This window comes from Myotis myotis, unplaced genomic scaffold (assembly GCF_014108235.1).
Source record: "Myotis myotis isolate mMyoMyo1 unplaced genomic scaffold, mMyoMyo1.p scaffold_m19_p_2, whole genome shotgun sequence".
NCBI classification, from domain to species: Eukaryota; Metazoa; Chordata; class Mammalia; order Chiroptera; family Vespertilionidae; genus Myotis; species Myotis myotis.
In genome coordinates this window covers 79715556-79739108 of record NW_023416324.1, presented here as the reverse complement: position 1 = coordinate 79739108, position 23553 = coordinate 79715556, and the positions used below count along the sequence as shown (strand labels likewise).

The 23553-nt window shown below is 40.9% G+C and overlaps 1 protein-coding gene across 14 annotated transcripts in view; it reads right to left on the bottom strand.

Annotated features, from left to right (window-relative positions):
• Positions 1-23553, bottom strand: part of ATXN1 (ataxin 1) — a 415455-nt gene that overhangs the window by 248217 nt on the left and 143685 nt on the right. For 13 of the 14 annotated variants that reach the window (XM_036350166.1, XM_036350168.1, XM_036350175.1 and 10 more), the window contains one exon: positions 4729-4856. The gene's annotated coding sequence lies outside the window, so the exon portion shown is untranslated. Of the gene's footprint in view, positions 1-4728; positions 4857-15389; positions 15546-23553 lie in introns of those variants that run through there. The other variant, XM_036350177.1, reaches the window with a different exon arrangement.

Below are 23553 nucleotides of genomic sequence, written 5' to 3'. Positions count from 1 at the left end.
GAGAGATCAATAGCTGTATAATTTTTACTGGGCCTGACAACTGTGCATTCAAGCAAAGTTTTATAGTTGTCTTCTTGCCTCACCTTTATTTCCCTACGTGGTTCCACTGTCGATAGTCACAACCTCACCGCCAGCCCTGGCTAGTCTCTGGCTTTTCTGCCTTCTGCTTTGCAGATTCACAAGTCTTTCCCCATTGGTGTCTCCAGCTTCTCATTTCAGATGCACTTGCCCCTCCTTTTAGGATGGTCCTGTTCAGCTCCCCTGTTCTCCACACCAGGCTATGATGCTGTCAAATCTACCTCCCTTACAAATGCAAGCTCCATCAGGACAGGCCTCATGTCTGTCTTGTCCCGTTGCATGTCTCCGATGTTTAGAACTGCACCAGCACATGGTAGCCCTCAATAGAGGTGTTTGCCTAGTAAATACATGAGTGATGACTGACTGAATCAGATTAGAATTTAAAGACATTGTCTCAGTTTCTTACAATTCAAAAGCTATGCTTCCCCACTATACTGGCAAAGTGCTTAAGACCCTATAGAACCCATGTATTGAGTTTTGAAGACTGATGTGGGCTGATCTTGCAGAGAGATTTCCTGCACCATTGCAACAAGTGGTTTGGTGATGGAGACCACCGAACATTGCTGGACCACAGGCCCAAGGACACAGCCCGGTGAACTATGCTGAAATATCCCCACTCTTCAGCCTCCCTGGAGAACCTCATTCTGATAAGCCCTTGCTAGTCACCATGTCCGCATTTCTGCACACCAGCCAGTGATTCACAGCGAGAGAACCGTTTCCTCCTCTGTTTGAATCCATACTGATTCTGTATTGGAGGAGGAATCTAAGTGCTTCCCAAATACCAACTGTTCCATATGGTAGTGCGATTGCCATTCTCACTCCCGCAACATTGCGCCTGTCTACCTACACTCACAAGGCACCTTGCTGGAGTCTGGCAGAACATCATGAACTCCTTTTCTGACCTATATTTGCTGATACATTTGTTGTTGTCCCTCCCTTTACAAAATTATTAATTTTGTTGAAACAACATATATATTGGATAAATACAAGTCTTATTTGCTTACTCATCATCGTAATCATTTAAAGGAGAATATTTATGACCCATTAAAGGGGAATTCTTAAGCTAAATTGTCTTAATGAGGAATTCAGATGTTCCTCTTTTACTGAAAAATACAGAGCTGTTCAAACAAACATGTGGGCCAAAACAATGCAGCATCGACACACACAAGAGTCCCAGAGTGTCTAGTGAAAAACATTAGCTGAAGCCAGACACTCATCTACTGTTAGTCTTCTTAACACCAAGTAATTCTTTGACCCTTTTTCCTTCAACTTTTCAAGCTTATGATGCAGCTAAAGGTCAAGGGACTTACAACCCCGTTTTCCCCTTTACATAGGATAAAGCATGTTTCCTAAGAGCTGGGGGGTCTCCCATTCTATTTTCTCTTTCACGTATTTAGTGAAAGGAAGCTCATGCAGTTATGGGGGGAGGGGGCGGGGAAATGAGCCTACCACAGTTTTTTTAATCCACTCATCTGCTGATGGGCACTTATGCTATTTCCAAATCTTAGTATTGTAAATTGTGCTCCTATGAACACAGGGGTGCATATATCCTTTCTGACTGGTGTTTCTTATTTCTTGGGATATATTCCTAGAAGTGGGATCACTGGGTCAAATGGGAGTTCCATTTTTAATTTTTTGAGGAAACTCCACCGTTTTTCACAGTGACTGCACCAGTCTGCATTCCCACCAGCAGTGCACAAAGGGTTCCTTTTTACATCTACACAATGGAATACTAGCTGTTGTAAAAAAGAAGGAACTCTTACCATTTGCAACAGCATGGAAGGACCCGGAGAGCATTATGCTAAGTGAAATAAGCCAGTCGGAAAAAGGTAAATATCACATGATCTCACTCATTTGTGGAATATAATGAGCAACATAAACTGATGAACAAAAATAGATCTAGAGACACAGAAGCATTGAACAGATCATCCAACCTCAGAGGGAAGGGGGGTGGGGTAAGAGGTCAACCAAAGGACTTGTATGCATGCATATAAACATAACCCATGGACACAGATAGTAGGGGGGTGAAGACATGTGCTGGGGGGTGGGAACAGCCGGGGAGAGGCCAATGGGGGAAAAAGGAGACTTATGTAATACTTTAAACAATCAAGAATTTAAATTTTAAAAAAATAATAAAAAAGAAAGATGAGCTTGGTTGGGCAGCTCACATATGGAGCTGGACAGTTAGACTTGGCAGGGGGAGCTCAAAGAGGCCCAAAGCTTGCCTGAGCCCAGGTGCTGGCCACACCTCAGGAGCAAGGTCTGTAACCAGGGCTGTAACCAGGGCCCCACTGGCCGGATGACAGACACCTCTGTGAGCACTGGGTCTCTGACTTGCAGCCTTAGGGCAGGCTGTTTATCCAGCCTGGGACTACTCCGTTTATCCAAATTGAAGGCATTTGGAAAGATACTAAAAAATATTTTAATTGACATTGTACTATAGTCAGGGTCATACTTTTTGTTTTTTTGTTTGTTTGTTTGCTTCTGTCATGGCCATTTTCTCATATTAGATACTTTTGAAATAGGATTTATAATGATTGTTAATATTTCACATATATTTGCCACACCCTATGAAATGGGTACTATTGTTATCTAAATTTTATAAATTTAGACATTGAGATGGAAAGCTAACTTGCTTGGCATCACATCTCAAAAAAAGAGCTGGGCTGGAATTTGAGCCCAGAAAGTCTGGAGCCTGGATCTTCCCACTGTGGTTCCCAGCCTCTGCTCAATACAGTGCTGCCACAGTTATATCTAATCATGCTCCCAACATTGGACAGATACGTGTCTGTATGTGTGTGTACACACATATGTATGCATAGAGATATATACTCATATGTGTATGTACATACACACCCACATACACATATTTTAACTAATGAGCATACAACTTCAGATCTATGTTTAATATAGGCTGTTCATTAAATACCTTTTTATTCTTGTTAAAGAAAAACTATGTTTTCCAGTGAAAAATTATCGCTATCTAGTAATCTCATAGTCATCTAAAAATACTTGGCTATAAAAGGAGAAAAACTTAAAATTCCCCAGGACCTATCCATACCTTCTTGATTTAGTATTATTTCTCAAATGTCAAAAACTGGCAATGTACAGATGTTGCTATCTACAGCAGGAAGGTTCTTAAAAACGGTATGATTTATTAATAAATGCCCTCCCCCAAAAACCATGGGGATCCCATGTCTCATATTCAATTGGCAATGACTTTTTTTGTTTTCAAAATTCTCTGTACTGATACAATTATATGCATAGGCACTCTCATACACTGCCCCTGGAAATAGAAACTGATACGACTTTATTGGAAAGGAATTTAGCAGCAAGTAGCAAACATTTTAAAACTGAAAAACTCTTAAATTCAGCAAGTTACTGCTAAGGAAGTATCCTAAGGAAGCTATGAATACTGGCAATTAATATCCTATCTAATAAAAGGGTAATATGCAAACAGACTGAACAGCAGAACAACCAAACAGCCATCAAAGCATAATATGCTAATGATATGCTAAGGCTGCTCAACCACTCACTATGACATGCACTGACCACCAGGGGCAAACAGTCAACTAGTCGACAAGTTACTATGATGTGCACTGACCCCCAGGGGGCAGATGCTCTGACTGGTAGGTTAGCTTGCTGCTGGTGTCCGCCCAAACTGGGACTGAGCAAGATGGGCTGGACATGCCCTGGAGCCCTCCCACAGTCCCTCCCTGGCCCTGATCATGCACCAGTGGGGTTCCCTCAGGTTGGCCTGTGCCCTCTCACAATCCAGGACCTCTCAGGGGATGTCGGAGAGCCAGTTTCAGCCCAATCCCGCAAGCCACTCTCCTTGGGAGGGCACCAGACACAGGGCTCATGGCTGGTGAGCGCTGCTGCAGCAGCGGGAACCTCTCCAGATCGGGACTGATTGGGCACGAGCCTGCAGCAGGCACAATAGGGCCGGGATGAGCAGGAGCGGCAGGTAGGAGCTGCAGGCAACACTGGATTGAGGGTTTTGGCCCGTTCCCTGCAGGCCACCCAGAGGGACCCCACCCATGCATGAATTCATGCACTGGGCCTCTAGTAAAGCTGTAAGAGCATTACTGGTAGCATAAGAGAAAAAAAAAATTAGAAGCAAATTAAATGTCCAGCTAGAGAGGATCAATTAAATGTATTGTAGGATATGCATTCAATGGTATGCTATATAATCATTAAAAATATTGTTGCAGATAAATATGTTGCTATGAAAATATGTTCATTATTACATTTAGAGGAATAAAAATGTTAGATGAAAGGTGTTAGAATATAATGTTCCCTACTACCATCTGATGGTAGTTTCTCTAGCTGAATTTATAAACACCATCATCCAAATCATCCCTTTCTTATCAATGTCTTGGCATCCACCTTAATCAGTGATTTCAACATACATGGAAGTTATTTTCTTTCCCATAAGCAAGGAGGGTTCCATTTTTATAAAAGAGACAAAAAATAAAGAGATAGAGAATATGTGAATCTAAAGATTATGTTTATGTTGTGTGTTGGTGTGTGTGTGTCTATGCATGTGTAGGAGAATGGAGAAAAATATATATATATCTCCCCCACTATCTTGGGGACTTTACAATTAAATGATCATTATTTTTAGTTAAAGATTTTGGAGATATTTACCTGTACCATGTGCTTTCATCACAATGGAGAAACATAAGCAGTCGGCTCCTTCCCAGCAGATCTTTTCACATGGATTTTGCTTGAGTAGAAAGTGTGGCAGTAGAAAACTCAGTGTAAAATGCCTAGACCTGTAAGTACAAAAACAATATTCCCACTGAGTGAGGCAGCTTGCTGTGACCTTCATTCACATTAACTGGTCAGAGAAAAAAGAAACATATATGCATAATATCTCTCTCTCTCTCTCTCTCTCTCTCTCTCTCTCTCTCTCTCTCTCTCTCTCTCACTCACACACACACACACACACACACACACACACACACACACTCACCCACCCACCTCTCCAGGGATGACAGGCTTCCCATCCTATCTTTTGACCTTAGGGGCATCACCAACAAATTAAGCCTGTTCCTTTCCCTCCTTCCCTGCTTAATGATTCCCAAACTTCAGAGAAATAAAAAATAGTTATATTCCAGAAAATTTCAGGAACATCACTGAATTTGACACTCTCTATGATTCCTATTAATCCTTCGCACACATCACCCCCACTCCATCACACTATTATTGACCAAAAAGCAGAGTCATTGCTGCACCTGACGCTCAGCACTTTGGTCTCCCAGGCCCCATTACTGAGCCAACATTGTTCATGGAGGCCATGCTCATAATTCCAGATTCCAGTCCTGTACCGTCTCTCCAAAACTGATCTTGCTACCAACAATCCTGTACTTATTATTACAAAAAAAAGTTAAACATTAAATCAACATCATCGTATTTTCCCCAGAGTTTATATGCCCCTAAGTCTTAGCATTGCTCTTTTGGGATGTGACTATCCTTTGATTTTAATTACCAAGTCCTACTGAAATCAACACATTCATATTACAATTAAGGGTAGATTTATAGTTATTTTAGTAAATTAAAAGTACCAACAAATCCCAAATCTGGGTGCCAACACACTAAGGAAAAAACTAAAATCCAAGTCCTGCCTAACTGGCTAAATTTTATTAGGAAGAAGGCAGTTAAAATCAAGAGCCATATGGAAATCCCTTATTTAAGATACATAAAGAGAGGAATTTCTATATATTATAACTATGGTATAAAAAAATATTTTTTTACCTATTTACAAGTCTTCATACTACATATAGATCTTAGAATCACTAACACAAAATAGATATGAGCATATCAAAGTTATTAATGGGTCCCATATTGATTTCCCTTTTGTATACCTGCATAAATGTAGGTATGTGTGTACACTGTTCTCATTATGCCTCTGTGCTTTTGCGCATGCCACACCCTTTGATTAGCATAGTTTTCCACTGAGCTCAGATTCTTACCCTAGCCCCCAGGCCCAGTGCAATCCAGCCTTCATGCTCTTTTCCCGCCTGCACTCCAGCTTTCTATCTTACTTTTAAGCCTTTAAAAGCACCTTGTTCTCCCAGCCCTCGCTGCAGAATAGCCTAGTTCTCTTCCCGAATAACCCACCTTCTTCATCAAGTGACCTGGTATCATTTTCTCCTTCTGCTCTCAGCTCAGTCCTGTTCTCAGGGAGCCTTTCCCGACCTCCTTAGCCAGGTCACTACCTTCTCGATACTTTTATAGAACCATTTTCCTGTGTTATACTGGCCACTTTTGAGGATTTACATTTTTTGATAGATTCATTGATTGATGCTTGTTTCCGCCACTAATTAGTAAACTCTACGAAGGCAGAACACATGTGCTCTTGTCTACCCTTTTATCCTCAATATTCACCACAATGCTTGGCACATTACTGGCACTCTATAAACATCTGCCGAGTGAATAAACGAGGGAGGAAGGGAGGGAAGAACAACCCTTACCGTAATTAGTGTTTGTTGAATTAATCTGCTGATGGCTTTTCAACACAGAGGATAAGGTCTGCATTCCTTTGAACAGCATGCAAGGCTCCTGGACCTGACCCCATCCAGCTATGCAGCTCCTCCAGGTTCACTTGACCCTCAGCACCTTGGAATCCCTGTAGCTCCCTGACCAACCCTGCCTGGCTCCCACGCATCTCCACACTCTGGTCTATTCTGTTCCCGCTGCACAGCACCTCTTCAAACCCAGACTCATTCTTCAAGTCTCAGTGAGGGCCGCTCTTCTGTGAAGACCTCTCAACTACCTTCTGGGAAGGTGAGGCCCTCTTTTCCCACTCTTCTACAACACTCTCTGCTAGAAAACCAATTATCACATTTTCTTGTACTTGTGTTTTAAGCAAGTCCATCTCTCCCAATGCATCGCAAGGCCCTTAAAGCAGTGGTTCTCAACCTTCTGGCCCTTTAAATACAGTTCCTCATGTTGTGACCCAACCATAAAGTTATTTTCGTTGCTACCTCATAACTGTAATGTTGCTACTGTTATGAATCGTAATGTAAATATCTGATATGCAGGATGGTCTTAGGCGACCCCTGTGAAAGGGCCGTTCGACCGCCAAAGGGGTCGCGACCCACAGGTTGAGAACCGCTGCCTTAAAGGCAAAGGAGGGGTAGTGCCTCATTACACTATCCTCAGAGTTAGCACATCAGCCTTGAACATAAATAGTCAACAAATAAATATTTGTTGAATGAAAGTATACATTTCATATGTGCAAAGCTCCACAGTTGACTACTTAAATATTTTAATATATGTAGTATATTTAAATATTATTAAATGGTACAAGGCATAACGGTTATAAATTAATCTGTAAAATGGGGATGACACCTATCTCACAGAGTAGTTGGGAAAATTAAATAATATACCAGTAAAATGTTTAGCACAGAGCCCAGCACACTAGAAGCACCTAGAAATAGTATAACTGTATAACCATCATTGTCAATATTACTATTAGGACAACCATGTTGAATTTATAATTCACACTTCAAATTTAACAGTTTTATTTGACAATGACTCTTCCTACTAGTAAAACATTAATTAGCATTAGTATCTCTGCAAAGCCGTAAAATGGCTGAAGAGGCACTCAGCAGACCAAGGATAAAGGTGAGTCTTACTCACTACAATCTATAATAATAAAAGTGTAATATGCTAATTAGACCAGACGTCCTTCCGGATGTCCTTCTGGACTAAGCTGGAGCTGCAGCTGCCATGGCTGCAAGGGAGGGATCCAGGCAGCCGCCCGTGGCTGCGAAGGCCTACTCTTACAAGAATTTCGTGCTTCAAGCCTCTAGTATATGTATAAAGGCACAAAGCATCAACACAGAAGATGTATTGCTGTCCAGAAATTATCTATAAAATCTAAATGACAGAAACACCAAATATTATCATTCAAATGCCATAAATATTTAGCTTAAAGAATTAGGAATGTTTATTGCAAATTATTTCTTTGCTAATAAAACAAGATATACATATTCATTTCTATTAATTACTGGACAGAGTGATATAACTTCTATAAATAAATATTATGTTTTAGCCTAATTAATATGCCAGAAAGTGTATGAATTAAGAGCAAACACATTATCAAGTGCTATGCTGATTTAGTTTTGTTGAAATTTAATGTAACAGACTTATGCAAAGAGGGGGAAAGAGGCAAGACAATTCTGCAACAATATTTTTTTTAAATAATGTCAGAATGAATTGTTTACAAATGCTACCAGTGCACAGTTGAGCAGAATGAACTGGTAGTAATTTATTCTACCAAGAAACTTATCATTCGTATGATGCCCTTTTTTAATATACTGGCCAAATTTAAATAATGACTACAAAAGTATTTCATATACTGTGTGCTACTGAAATATAAGGTACTATCATTACTGCATTTGAGATTTCTATTAATAATTCATCTTTACCTCTCTGATAAATGATAAAACCCAAAGCAAGTCAGATTTCTAAGTGGAGCTTAACCATTTTCTGAGAAGTATTAGAGCTACAGAAGGAAAATATTATAAAAATGCCAAATTCTTAACTTCTAATTGTTTTACCACTAGAACGTTGCACTACTTTTAAAATGAATTACAATTCTATTGATTGGCCACACCCATTGACCAGTTTATTGCAAATATATTGTTCTCTGCAATGTAATTAAGATGCAAAGGTAGAACAAATTTAGCCCAAAAAGTCTTAATTTATTTAGATAATTTTGGTCTGAATTTACTATTAATCTCATCATATGCTTGTAGGAAAAAAAATCTGGTGAACCCTTAAGAATATAAGGCAAAATTCTTCTTTATTTGTGCTGATTCCTATATCTGAAATTCTTCCTTTAAGATTCAGCTCAAATGCTCAGATGTCATTTCCTCTGTGATACGCTCCCACATACATTGTCTTTGTCCTGCTGTGCAATGATCTGTTTCCCTCTCTAGACTCTGGGCTCCTTAGAGTACTGACCAGGTCTCTGCATTTTTTTTTATAACAACTTACACAGTTCTTTGCACATAAACATTCTCACTAAATACTGGTTCAACGTGTCAATGAATATATACACTTTGATGCTTTTAAGATGAAGATGAAAATGCTACTAATTATGATCTAAAGTTAAAGGTTAAAGTAAAAAATAAATCCATTTTTAGTGAAATGAAACTCTTAGCATTTTCACTTCCAGATGCATCAGCATTACATAAAAGTTGTTGAAACTATTTCAGAAAAGAGACATGCTGCACATTTTCCTGTCTGAGAATTAGTCTGAAAAATACCAGCTACACAGGGGCCTCAGGGTGTTCCCATGACAAACATTCAGTTAGGTATTGATTCCACACACTTATTTAATGGAAATCGAGACCAAGCTTCTGCCTCCACAACACCAGCACGTCACGAATCATTCTATTCAGCTGCTTAATCATTCTATTCAGCTGATGAGTCCCAGGAGAGGTGCGCCCGTCCCCCAGTACTGGCCAGCACTTCAGTGATGAATCTGCGCGGCAGAGAACCTCGGCACTCAGAGACACACACACCAGCGCCAGACAGCGTTTTCCACTTTTATTGTAATTCTTATTCCCACATGGACCACTTTCTCACGTATCCGCTTTTCATTTTTCAAAAACCAAACCTATGAGCCTGTGACAACTTGCCTGGCTGAGTAACATATTACATCATCATCCACATGCCAAATCCTACCTCACTCGAAAGGCCAGAAAAGAACAGTGGGCAGCAAAACAAGTTTCTCATCGTAACCTATCCAGGCTGATTGTCCACGTCCGAAACTCTTAGTCACTGTTGGGACAATACACATGGATTTTTCTAAGCGGTCACCAAGCCTTTGTTCAGGGTTCTCTTTCCTCCAGGCCTTGTGGTTTTCTAGACATTCAGTAGGAAGAGGGATACAGAGGGCTCCTGTGTCTTCTATCTCATTCCATTTAGCAACTGTCAGCCTCACCCTGTATCCTCAGCCACACGAAGGACTCCAGGGACTTCCTGTCAGACCACAGCTTCTGACCACTCCTGTGTGATGTCAAGATATGGGGGACTATGAAACGGGGCTATGACATGAAATAGGTAGAATGTGGGAGCAACAAGGGAAAATTCTGGCTTATCTTATCACCTTAAAATATCTGTATCTTTAGAAGACAGTGTACAACATGATGACTATACTATAGGAAACACTGCTCTCTGGTATATATGAAAGTTGCTAAAAGTGTAAATTCTATGAGTTCTCATTACAAGAAAAAAAAAGTCTTTCTTTTTTATTTTTTGCATCTCCATGAGATGATGGATGTTAACTAAACTTACTATGGTAATCATTTCATGACATATGTAAGTCAAATCATTATACTGTATACCCTAAACTTACACAGTGCTGTATGACACTTATATCTCAATAAAACTGGAAAAAAATTAAATCCAAAAATATATATTTGTATTATGCAAAATTTGAAACATACAAAAGAATGCATACAACATATGTAATATATAAGATATTTGAAGCATAACAATAAAATGAACACCCATAAACTGGCCATCCTATTTAAGATATTACAGGTATTGCTGCATCTACCTATGTGCTACTTTCCCACACTCTCCCTCTCCTCTTCTCCAGAGGTAACCAAAATCCTAAATTTTGAATGTATTATTCCTTAATATATAATTTTGCTTGATTTTGAAATTTATGAACAATTTTTATCATACTGTATGTTGTCTTCTATGGCTGTTTTTTTTTTCACACAATGCTGTATCTAAGATTTAATATGTTGTTGCAAGTAGCAGTAGTTCACTCATTTTCACTGCTGTATAATATTACCTTGTGTGAATTTGTCACTACCCTTCTACTGATGTAGTTAATTTTTTTTTACCTTCTAATGTTATTTTTTTCTATTAGAAACAACTTTGTTTCCATTAGAAATAATACAAATAAGCAAAGTTTCTCCGGGGTGCTGCCTAAGAATGGATTGGCTGGGTCACAGGTTACATGAATATTCACTCTTACATAATCCTGCTGAATTGTTATCTGAAATGGCTATGCCAATCTCCACTCCTACAGTAGTGCACCCAATCATTTTCTAAACTGTTAAAAATTGTTTTAAAATCAGGAGAAGATCTAATTGACCTACAAGTTGTGTTTTTATTGTATAGGCTCAAGTCACGAATATCCATAAAGAAATAATGTCTTACATCTCTCTCTCACATAAGTGAAGACCAAAGTATAAACTTACCAAACAAATGAACTACTTCCTAAGATATGCTTAATTTTTCCACCTTCAAATCAGACATTAACTAAGATTGGGCTGAGGATAAATAATTTGAAGGTTCCATGTAGCTTCATTTCCTAATCATTCAATTCTTAAGCAAGGTGGCTACCAAAGGTATCCAAGAATGCTCTAGAATACAGTAGGGCCCATGGACCAAAACGGCCCACGTGAAACAGGAAGTCATGTATCAACTTAAAATACACAAAACTATAGCAAAAGCAAGAGAATTCTTTATTTCTTTCAATATTAGAGAAGCAGAGGAAGAGATAACTGAGAGGAGGAAACGCCTCACTAGCTTTTATTTTAGAATAGCAAATCATAAAAACCTCTGCAGTGAGGTTCTGACAGGCTTGGGGCTTAGAGGGAAAGGCTTCTTCCCTCTCCAAAAGGCCAAGGTCAGAGCTTGAGGCCATTGCACCTATAGTCCTAGGTCAAAGTTTGAGCTCCAAATCAGCCAGTTCGACATCTCTACCCCATGTGTAGCCAAGGGTCTGAGTGTAGAGTTAGCCAATAAAGAGCATGGGCGGGGGGAGAGCGGGTAAAGAATACAATGGACTAGCAGCAGGAGAACCCATAGCAGACACTGCAGTGTATTAGGAGAGGAATTAGTCTATTTTTCTTTAACTGACCTGCACTGAGACTAGGGCCAAAGTCCTTGAGACAATCAGTTTTGGCCAATATTGGTAACAGTTTTGACTTTCTTCTACATAGCCATTTACTAATAGTAGCAACCACTCGCTGAATTTTAAACGATCCTGACCACGTTTTCACACTTTCTCCATTCTGGTCTCTTTCTTACTGGTGAACCCCAACAAGTAGGGCCTGTGTCTGAAAGGCACGCAGTGAGGGGAGAAGGGAGAATTGGAGGGCTACCCCTATACAATGGATATCTCTGAAGAACTGAATGTGCAAAAAGTGAAACCAACAAGTATTTGCTGTATTTTCTGGTGAGCACCTATCTGGGATTTTTTGCTATCATTGAGGTCTCACGCTTCTTATTAGATTCTCACACTGTTTGTTTTTTTAATTGATTTCATAGAGAGAGAGGAGAGGGACAGAGGAAGAGAGGGAGGAAGGGAGAGAGAGATTTGTTGCACTATTTACGCATTCATTGGTCTATTCTTGTATGCGCCCTGAGCGAGATCGAATCCCACACCTTCTCATATCCAGATGACGCTCTAACCAACTGAGCTCCCTGGCCAGAGCTAGGTTCTCACACTGTTTTAAATAATTAGGGCTAAGGGGCCTTATTATATTTTTAATCTTCATCCAAGGATATGTTTTTATTGATTTTCAGAGAGAGAGGAAGGGAAAGAGAGTAACATCCATGTCAGAGTGAAGCATTTATCAGTTGCTTCTGCACACATTCTGTGTCCCACCGGGGATCAAACCCTCAACCTGAATATGTGCCCTACCTGGGATTCAAACCCACAACCTTTTGGTGTATGATATGATGCTCCAACCACTGAGTCACCCGGCCAGGGCTAAGGGACCTTATTTTAATCTCAGTGGTGGTACCTTCTCTTTTCAATCCAGTAAGCTAGCCAGGCAGTGTTGAGGGAGCAAGACTTTCCTTGTTAGTCAAGAAAGCTCTCCCAATCCTGTTTAGTTTCTAAGAGTGTGGTAACAAAGCAACCCTATTTTGACATATAGTACCTGGCACTGGGTGACCATATATGGGGTGTGTGTATGGGGGCGGAGGGCGCGGGGGGGGGGGGGGGGGAGAGGAGGTTGTGTGAATGTGTCTGTAACCCCAGATGAAGTTCCAAATTACAAAACAGCTTTCAAAATCGGCAAATTATTAATATCACCATATTTTAAAGAATCCCTTTGCAACACTGATTGTATTAAAATATATTCATTTCCCACAACTACAAAAAGCTTATATTTAAAATGACTTTGTATTCTGATGTTATATTAAATGTGTGGGGCTTTTTATTCAGCAACTAGACTATCTTTTCAGAATTCTGTACTTCATTGTGTTCCAAGAGGCACTAGTAAGTCCTCCCCCTATTCCTTTAAACTCCTGTGGGAACTGAGGTCAGGACCTCCTACCAGGTGGAGGCTGCTTGAAATACTACAGCAGCACAAAGGCAAGCCCTTTCCCAAGGCAAAATGGGGATGAGGACAAATCTCCAGCCAGGGCTATGCTCTCCACGGTCAGGGCACAGAGAGCGAAAATGCTAAACATTCATTATAAGATCTTGCGAAGGAGCTGTTTCAACAAGCTGGACCACCCACCCACTGAACATATCAGCTCCTCCTCTCTTGCCTTTGCTGCCACAAGGCCCTCCTTCCCGCCCCATGACTGGCTGTCCAGCAGGCTCTGGCCACACCTCCAAGGCTCTGAGGAGGAGGGACCACTGGCTGCTGCTCTAACCCCCCTCCTCCTACCACAGGGGCTTCCCAGCACCCACTGGTGAGTGCCAGGGATCTGGGACAGGAGCCCGCAGCGGCTCAGCTCCCTGGCCGCCTGCCAGAAGCTGAGCTCCTACTCCTTTCTACAAGAGGCATGGTGAGCAAATTAGAGGTTATAAACACCTCTGGTGGAAGGAGGAAAATTCCTTTGGGCTTTGTAAAGGAACTTCATCAGCAGCAACTGTCCCCAAGGTATAAGAGGGATGTGCTCACCCAGGGCCCTCAGCCCTGCTGGGCATATGTGGAAAACACCTTTGAAAGCTGGTCACAATTATGGCAGCGACGCAGGAAAGTGTTTCTCTAAAAAGAATGTCTCTCACGTTCGAGGACATTGCCGGCCCCTGATAGGTAGCATAAAGCTATTTTCAATGGAAGGGGCAGCATATTCAAGAATGTAGTGCTGCCAAATCCACTGGAAGTAAAATATCTGGGCTTCTAACAGGAGCTCAAGTTTTATTAGGAAATCAGGAAAGCACACACCTCTGGCCAGGGACAGCAAAGAAAAGCAGCTGCGTTCTAATTTGTGCAGAAAATAGAAGCCATTTTCCAGCAATCTAGAACTAAGTAAAAGCGGCAGAGTCCACGAAGAAGAATGATACTTTGATGCATGTTAGGTAGTTCCTCACACCTTGCAGGAGCTGGTTGCCAATATGGTATGCTTTTAAGATAACCCTCCAACAACTCACTGATACCTGAAACTCCATAATTACTCTTACCTTTGGTTTAAAGATTCTCTCTTTAAATATCAGAATAAATATGCTACCTTGGAAGTGGAAAAGAAAGAAAAAGAAAGAAAGAAATTAAAGAAAGAAAGAAAGAAAGAAAGAAAGAAAGAAAGAAAGAAAGAAAGAAAGAAAGAAAGAAAGAAAGAGATACATGAATGGGAAGAGAAAAGGTTTTGCATCTAAGCTGAATATTAATCCTAGCACCATCCATCTCTATAACTTTGGGGAGGTTACTTACTGGCTTGACTCGGAAACTCATCAGCTGTGAAACAGGTCAAATACCTGTCTCAGAAGGCGGGTGCAAAGCTAAGTTCGATTATGTATACAAAACGATGTGGCGCCCAGAGGACACACAATGGTAGGTATCCAAACGCTAGCTTTTCTCTCCCTTTTTTTAGAGCAGGTCATGATAAGGGAGCAAGTGAGGACAACAATAAGAAGGGCTGGCTTCCTGGGGTGGAAACAATAAGGTCAGCGAAGGTGCGAAGGTGGGGATGGGGGTGGCTGGAGAAAAGGGCACCTGGAGCCTGGTGACAGGATCTGTCTCACAAATGTGGTGAGGTCATCTCTGCTCCAGGGCACAGGGTTGCTTCAGGCTGATATTTATTTGTAATGTTGACAGGCTAGCAAGACTGTGATCTTGGAAACTGGCCTGTACCAAATAGCCAGGCCTCGCCTCCTGGGGAGATGAAAAGTTGGGGTACATCTGAACAGCAGTACGACGGAGTCACGGCAGGGGAGTGGGAGCAGGTGAAGCTATGACCAGGTGGCAGGCAGGCGAGTCAGCAGAAGACACTAAGTGCAGCTTCTACCTTGCTAAAGCCCAGCGATGCCTTCAGAGCCCACTGACCCACAGTCCAGGTGAGTGGATTTGGACACCGTCCCACCGACTTACCAAGGACTGTCCCACACCAAAGTGTGCAGCCAAAGATGGTTTTCTTTTCCTTGCATCAGCACCTCCATACTCAGGGATCATGCCTTATCTCATCCTGAAGAGCCAGTCACCACCATCTTCCAAGTCAGGGTGGGGAACCTTTTTTCTGCCAAGGGCCATTTGAATGTTTATAAGATCATTCGCAGGCCATACAAAATTATCAACTTAAGAAGTAGCCTGCTATATTTGGTCAAACATTTCATTAACTCACCCCTAAAGACTTGGCAGGGCCAGACCAAATGATTCCGCAGGCATTATATGGCCTGCAGGTCAGACATTCCCCACGCCTACTCCAAAGCATCGCACCACACATCTCACCAAAGGCTCAGGTGAATGGACCAATCAGAGAGGGCTAAAAATGGTAGGAGGGGAAGGGCTCTAGAGCAGGCTGTTGCGGAAATATATTTTTAGGCCGAGACTTTCAGAATCCAAAAGGCCACTACGCAGGAGATAAACCCTCCAAATATTTCCTTTTATAACTGTCGGCCATAAAAACAAGCCTAACCTGAATGGATAGGAAGGAGAGGTATTTTTAATAATAAGCAGTAACAACAATACATGTAACTGTGACATTACTTAGAAACATTATCTGAAATAAATTTTAAAATTCCAGTTGACCTTTCTCTGGTATACTTTTGAGTCATTTCCTCCTTCCTTCCTATCATGAGCTGTGTGCACAAAGAATGCAGCACATTTTTAATATTAGTCTGAGCAAAACCACAATGAAAGCTTAGTAAAAGCATCATACAATGCTCCCCAAAGCCAAAGGGACTGATTTTAGAGTGTACACATCAGTTATTATATTCCATCAGCACAGATAATTAAAAGTTGGTCACATAATAATATTAAACAGCAGGCACAACTTTTGAAAATTTCTCCTTGGTATTAGCTATGCAAAAACTGACTGAATGTTCAATGCTAATCAAATTCATCTCTTCTTAAGAGCGGTGTATAATAAATGGGTCACCTAAAAGGAATGCTTTGAACAGAATGCTTCACTATTGTCTGATTATTCTAAATTTAAAACGCCAACAAAGGAAAGGATTATTCTTCTTGAGGTTCAGAATTCACGAGGATTTGGTAATGAAATTCCTTTAGGAGAGCAAATAAAAAAATTGTTACCTACAAGCTGCCCGTATTTTATGTGTGTATAATGTTTCTAAATCAAAGTCATCATTCACTCAGCAACAAATGTTTGTTTGAATAAATGAATGAAAGAGAAGGCCTCAAAATACGTTACAAGTTTAATTACCTATGCGTTATGAATCAGGCAGCAACTTTAATCATCCCCAAGTGCACAGGCTGAGATGAGCTAAATGTCAGCTCTCACCAAGCCGACCAAAGCCAGTCCTGGAAACTGAAGTCATGTCCTTTAATTCTTAGAAAATGACCCAGCTGTGAGGGCCTGTTGCTTAGCTGCCTTGCTGCAAACTCACAATTTGGAATGCAGGTTATCTAGGCCAGGTGAGGTAAGATTAAGGAAACATAACAAAGCCGGGTTTGTTCCTGAAATTATAAAGGCAGTCCAAAAAAATTAAAAAAAAAGGAAAAAAGTCAAAATGTAAACACTGAAAATGAGATTAATATTAATATTAATGTCTTCACTCAAATGAAGCACATAGAGCAAATTACTCAGTGCTAGAATTGACACTGTACCAAGAGCAAGAAAAAAAATGTGCCTGCAGGAGACTGGATGAGAGGTGGAGCACAAGGCTCCCCAGGCAGCTTTGAGTTTATTCTTCCAGCAACACTGCTAACACCCACCTTTTCCATTCTGATCTAACAGGATGCAATCCCAGGACTGGACAGACACTGCAAAATGTTTCAATAACACAGAGGAGAAATACAACTAGAATTTTTGCAAGTGGAATCTATTTTGCAAGCAGAAAATTCTCATGCACTTCAGAGTGAAGGTTCTTAAAACATAAATCTTAAAGTTTTCAAAATCCATGCCAAGGGAATTAATATCACCCCACCAAGCTGCCCTTTGTGAGCTAAGCCTATACAAAAGCACCTGCCCCAACATCTATTTTTCTGATGCCAGAGGAAGATGAAGCAGAGCTGTCCTGACCCACATTGTAAGGTAGGTGTAGGCCGTCTACAGAATCCTTCCCCTTTCGTCCCCTGAAGGTGCCTCCCCTTGAGGCTCCAGGGGTTTCTGCTCTGTGATTCTTTTCCACCTCCGCCCTGTCCACGTTAACAACAGTGAAACATTACATCATTTCAGTATGAATATACTTCGGTCTTTGTTTTGCCCCCTACACAATATTTGTGCTTTAAACCTTTTTTTTAAAACATATATTTTTATTGATTTTAGAGAGGAAGAGAGAGGGAGAGAGAAATAGAAACATCAATGATGAGAAAGAATCACTGATCAGCTGCCTCTTGCACATCCCCTACTGAGAATCGAGCCTGCAACCAGGGCATGTGCTCTTGACCGGAATCGAACCTGGGACCCTTCGGTCCGCAGGCCGATGCTTTATCCACTGAGCCAAACCAGCTAGGGCTGTGCTTTAAACCTTTTAATTTTTAACTGAGGAAATCAAAAGATTTACTTGCCTTTAAATTCCAATATCAGCCAGGCAACATTCTGAATTGAGAGACAGGTTAAGGTAATTTTAAAAGTTTTTTTTTGCTCCATCTTAAGGCCTGCCATAAGATGAAAATATGCTGAAACCACAAGCTGGGTTCATACTCCTCTGTGACCTAACTCTGAGCCTTAGTTATGCATTTGTAAAGTAGGGATTCATATAATATCATGTAACATAATATAACAATAATTATGAGATAATAAATATGAAGTTGCTGACAAATATAAAGCCTACCTTACCTCAGACAGAGCACAATGGTTCTAGAGCCGGTTAAGTGCAGCTCAGGCTGACCCAGCCAGATAGGCTCAAGTTGCCTAGAATCACTGGGAACTGGAAGAGCCTAGTTCTTATCAGTTTCTAGGAGCTCATGGCCTCAGGCCATGGCGCCAGGCGCCCCCTAAAGGCAGAACTGAGGTTAGTCCTTTTCCCAGTTACCTTTCTCCTTTTCCTGCCTGAGAGCATCTATGGTAAGCCCTACCCACACCTCTCCTCCACTAATGCCCAATAACCATGCAGCGCAACATCAGTTATGGAAGTTACCTTTTTATGAAAATAGTAAATTCTGTTTTATATGTTCAGGCTTCCTATTTTGTGATGTATGTTAACTGCAGAGTTTGGGAACCAGAATGGACATTAGGGAGATCCCTTACTCTAACTCTTTCATTTCACAGATGTAGTAAGAGACTTGGAGAGGGCATGCTTTCCTGAGGCCTTAAGAGAACTAGTTTAGGGCAGACCTGGGGATATAATAGGCTGCTTGTGATCCCTGTACTGCTCCAAGCTGTCCTTAAAATACTGTGCGCTTAGAAGATGCTGCAGGGACCCAAACCCTTCTCCCTCAATTTGCAAAACCATTTGCTCACCATTCAGAAATTTTCGAGGAGCAGACAAACAAATATGGTACTTGGAGAAAGGGTAAGCTCGGGAATAGAGATGTTGGGGCTCTAGATTAAGCAACTTTGGGGTGATATGATCTTTAGAAAAACTTACAGATTCCCTGTAAGGAAGTCAATAGGAGAGTCCATGTGGTAGGTTATTCAGTCAGAGACCCACGAATGACCCTCAAAACTTACTAGTTATTTGGTCCTAAGACAGTTTAGAGAGCCTTCCCAAGTCTATATTCCCTTAACCATGAAATGAGTATGATGATGATACTAATTCAAAAAGCTGTGGGATTTGGTGAAATTCTCATTAATAACACCTAGCACAGCACATATACTTAATCAATATTCAATATTCAATCAATATTTCTTTACTACAGAATTCTTGTGTAGCGCCACTAAGAAATCCTCACCTTTAAACGTATGTGGTGGGTACTTGGATGGTGAAAGGTATTTCCAAGGCCAGGGATATTTTATTTCATAGATAATCTTGGAAAGCATGTTTCAAAGTGTCAGTATATTTGGGTATAATTTGAAAATAGAATGTCAGTGTATAGAGTGGGAAATCTAAGGAACAATTGTAAGAGACAAGTCTGTTTCCGTCTGACATTTCAAACACACGAAAATGTATCCATCTGCCTCAGGCAACCATGGTCAGTTGTTAGGAAACACCTCTTGATTTACATCAAAATGTGTTCATAGAAAACAAAGATACCATGGGTCAAGGGTATGCCCAAAGCATTCCTCTTTGATCCCTGATGATAGCTTCCTGCTTATTTTTCACATGCAAAATACATACCTAAGAAAATAATCACAGATCCTAATGTGCCCGACCACAGGAATGCAGCTCACAACACATCCTTTCGGGCGACCACGAGCTGGTGTGCAACACCCCAGGCTGCAGAGGAGGAAGCTGTCCAGTCTGCAGACACATGCCCCTCAACCTGTGGTGAGTCAACAGGACTGTGCATATGTCTTCTCATCACGTCCCCTCCCCATATAACTCCATCAGCAAATGTGAGATCAGAGTCTGGGAAGGAAAGAAGTCAGTGTATGTCTTATGCTATAAACAAATCTCCAGCTGAAACTGCTCGGTGCACGTTTCAGTAGGAGCCACTGACTCTGCTGCAGTCAGAGCATTAGCCCAAGCCGGTTCCACACAACCCCGGCAACCCGGCAATACCGCCTCTCTGTTCTAGACCACCCTGTGACCTGATGCCTCAGCAGGCCACACACACACACACACACACACACTACAAGGTCTTGCTTTTTCTAAGTCACCTTTGTTGACAATAATTGAAGCTGGACCAGTGAAAGGGGAGAAAATGCTAGTCAATAAATAAAGCTCCCCTGAACCCATTGTGCCCCTGGCCCAGCCTCTACCTGTGTGCACCTCACTTCTATTTTGTTGCTTCTGACTGCTCTGTGTTCAGATGTGGAGAGGACCATTTTTTTCACTCTTACTCAGAAATGTGACACTATTGTTCTTTGTTTCCTTAAAATAAGTGGGCATTCTTGCTCTCCCTAGTAAGAGAGGGCCTGCAAGAATTACTGGAGTTTCTGGGGTGAAGTGACCTGCTAGGCTGAGAAACCAGAACCTGATTGCCAGCACCAGGGGGAGAAGTGCAAAGGGGAAACAGGCATCGTTCTGGACCATAAACATTATTACAGGCAAGTGGCTCCTGCTCCGGGGGGTTCTTCTGTACCTAATTGGACCATGCAGCACCACACTCCTGGGGACCATTGCAGACACACAGGTGTAGCTTACTACACACAAAGGCTGCACATCTGACAATTTTTGTGAGAGCCCAACTTTTCTAAATTACTTTATGTGCTGAGTGTCCTGGGGGAGTACATTACTTCAGAGAGCTCCATAAATGTTTTGTAAAATTCACAGTCGTTTCTGTTTGTGTTTTAGAAAGGTAGATCTTTGAATATCAGATTTTCTTCAAGACATCTCTCCCCTACCCCTACTCTCTCTGCCTTGAGAGAGCGTATTTTCAATCTCAACACCAGTAACAGAAGAATGTTTTATTTTTTTATCCTCACCCAAGGATATTTTACTATTGATTTTTAGAGAGAGTGGAAGAAAGAGGGAGAGACAGAGAAACATCAATATGAGAGAGACACATTGGTTGCCTCCCACACATGCCCCAGCCAGGGCCGGGGAGGAGCCTGCAACCGAGGTACATGCCCTTGACCAAAATCAAACCCGGGACCCTTCAGTCCATAGGCCCAATGCTCTATCCACTGAGCCAAACCAGCCAGGGCCAGAGAATGTTATATGGGGGAATGTGGACCAGTGCTAGGAAACAGAGGGCAGCAGACACGTGCCATCACCATGAACACATTTTGCCAGGTAGACGTAGGAAGCAGAACATAAAAGGCTGACCCGGAGTTACCACTCGTGATTCTCCTTGACAAAGTGGTGCAGCATCGCGAGAGGAGATCCTGATGTAAAACTAGCAAGTAATAGTCCTGAACTGGGGGAGTGGAAGCTGCAGGTGAGGGCTGGTCAAGAAACAGAAGGCACAGGAATAGAACTAAGCACATGCCCTGCCATGTCTGAGGTTTTGTCGCTATGAGGCCTCCCTACATCACAGGGTTCTGACACCAGAAGAATTCAGTCACCATTGCAGGGTTTGGGGTGTGGAGTGAAGCTAGGGTGAGGGAGAAATCCAGGATCAGAAGATGGTCGCATGGACAGTGGCTTCACCCAACACAAAACAACTACACAGAGAACCCCAATAGAGACTGCCCATGCGCCAGCTCCCTCCCAGTCTATACAGCTGGCTGATGGGACACCTACCTGGCTTGCTAGATTTTTAAGAACCAAGCTTTTAGCTTCAGACTGAGTGACATAATCTAATCTTTTCCAGACAGTGCAGGAAGCACTTGAGAACAAATTCCAGGCCAGGCTATACCTTTCACCTTTAAATGACGAGTGAATTAAAAATAGGCAACATGGGTGACTTGGTGGCATAACAACAAAAAACATCCAAGAAATGAAAGAAGATAATTTTGAAAAATATTTACTACACTGAAAATAGAAATGTTTTAGATAAGATATGACTTTGCCTGCAAAAAGAAAAAAGAATAGATACTGACCCTGAAACAAGACATGAAAGATAAGATATGACAAGTGAATGAAACCAGAAACTGACTGAGTTACAAAACAAAACAAAAAAGCATTAGGAATTTTTCAATTACAAGTTTTTAAAAATATAACTGGAAGCTACATAAGGACCAAAGAAAAGGAAAGACAATACTCTGTAAAATCAAATCAGTGATGTGAAGAACTTAAAAAATTATATCAACATGGAAAGCAAAAAGACATATTATAATAGATATTCAAGCCAAGATAGTTCTGATTCCTGAAGTAATCAGGACAAATACCAGAAAGCAATTATTAAAGATATCATGTAAGAAAACTTCTCTAAACTGAAGAAATACCTGATTCCCAGGCCAGAAAAGAAAATAAAGCTCACTCTGTACAAGAAAAGAATTAATGAAAACTGGCATACACACACACACACACACACACACACATATTAATGAAAACTGTCATCTACTTACCTCCTGGTGAAAGTTGAATTTTGAGATAAGAAAATCCTCAGCATCAAATGAGGAAGGAAAAAATACAGATGCCCAGAGCAATAAGATGAGAGAAAAATCAGGCTGGCATTTGACAGCAGAAAAAATAAAGCAATAAAACTACAGCTCTGATGACAAAGAGTTTGATACAATAATTCTAAACTAATCAAGTTTTCTACTGTGGTATACGAGCTAAAAATGAAAAAGGCATTCTTGCACACAAAAAATCAATAAGAAAATTTACTTCATAAAAACATTTTTGAAGTTCTGTGGTCAACCAAAACAATTATTTTAAGTAATAAGGTGTGCCTTAGCCTATATGGCTCAGGAGATAGAGCAATGGCTGGCAGATTAAAGGGTTGCAGGTTCAATTCCAATCAAGGGCAGGTACATAGGTTACAGGTTCAATCTCCAGCCCTGCTTGGGGCACATGCAGAAGGCAACCAATCAATGTGCCTCTCTCACATAGATGTTTCTTTCCCTCACACACACATATATGTTTCTCTCTCTCTGTCTCTCCCTTTCCCTTCCAATCTCTCTAAAATAAATGGAAAAATACACTCAGGTGAGGATTAACAAAAAACAAACCAACAAACAAACAAAAAGAGTAAGGGGTTGAAGTGCTTTTAAGTAGTTTATAATATGTAATCAAACCATAACAACTATATGTAGTTAGAAAACAGAATTCAAGTTATCTAGGTAATTCTTATAGGAAAATTTGCATAATATTAAAAATGTAATAAACTGGACCAAAATAGCTATATCTCCATCATTTAAAAGGGAAAAAGGATCCCAAAGGAGAATAAAAATTTGTTGATTTTACCCTACACAAGGAGGAGATAGGTTCAGTAAGCTTCTTGACATTGTTTGTACAGAAATATATGCATATTTTATTTCAAATTTAAGAAAACTAGAATATTAAACTCAAAACTGTAAAACTTGAAAATTGTTAAAGAATAAATCATATCACACAAAATGGAAAATGGAGGAAGCATCAAGGAATAATAAAAGGAAAAAGAATAAAAAGATGACAGAAATTAGAAGAAGTATTTGAACACT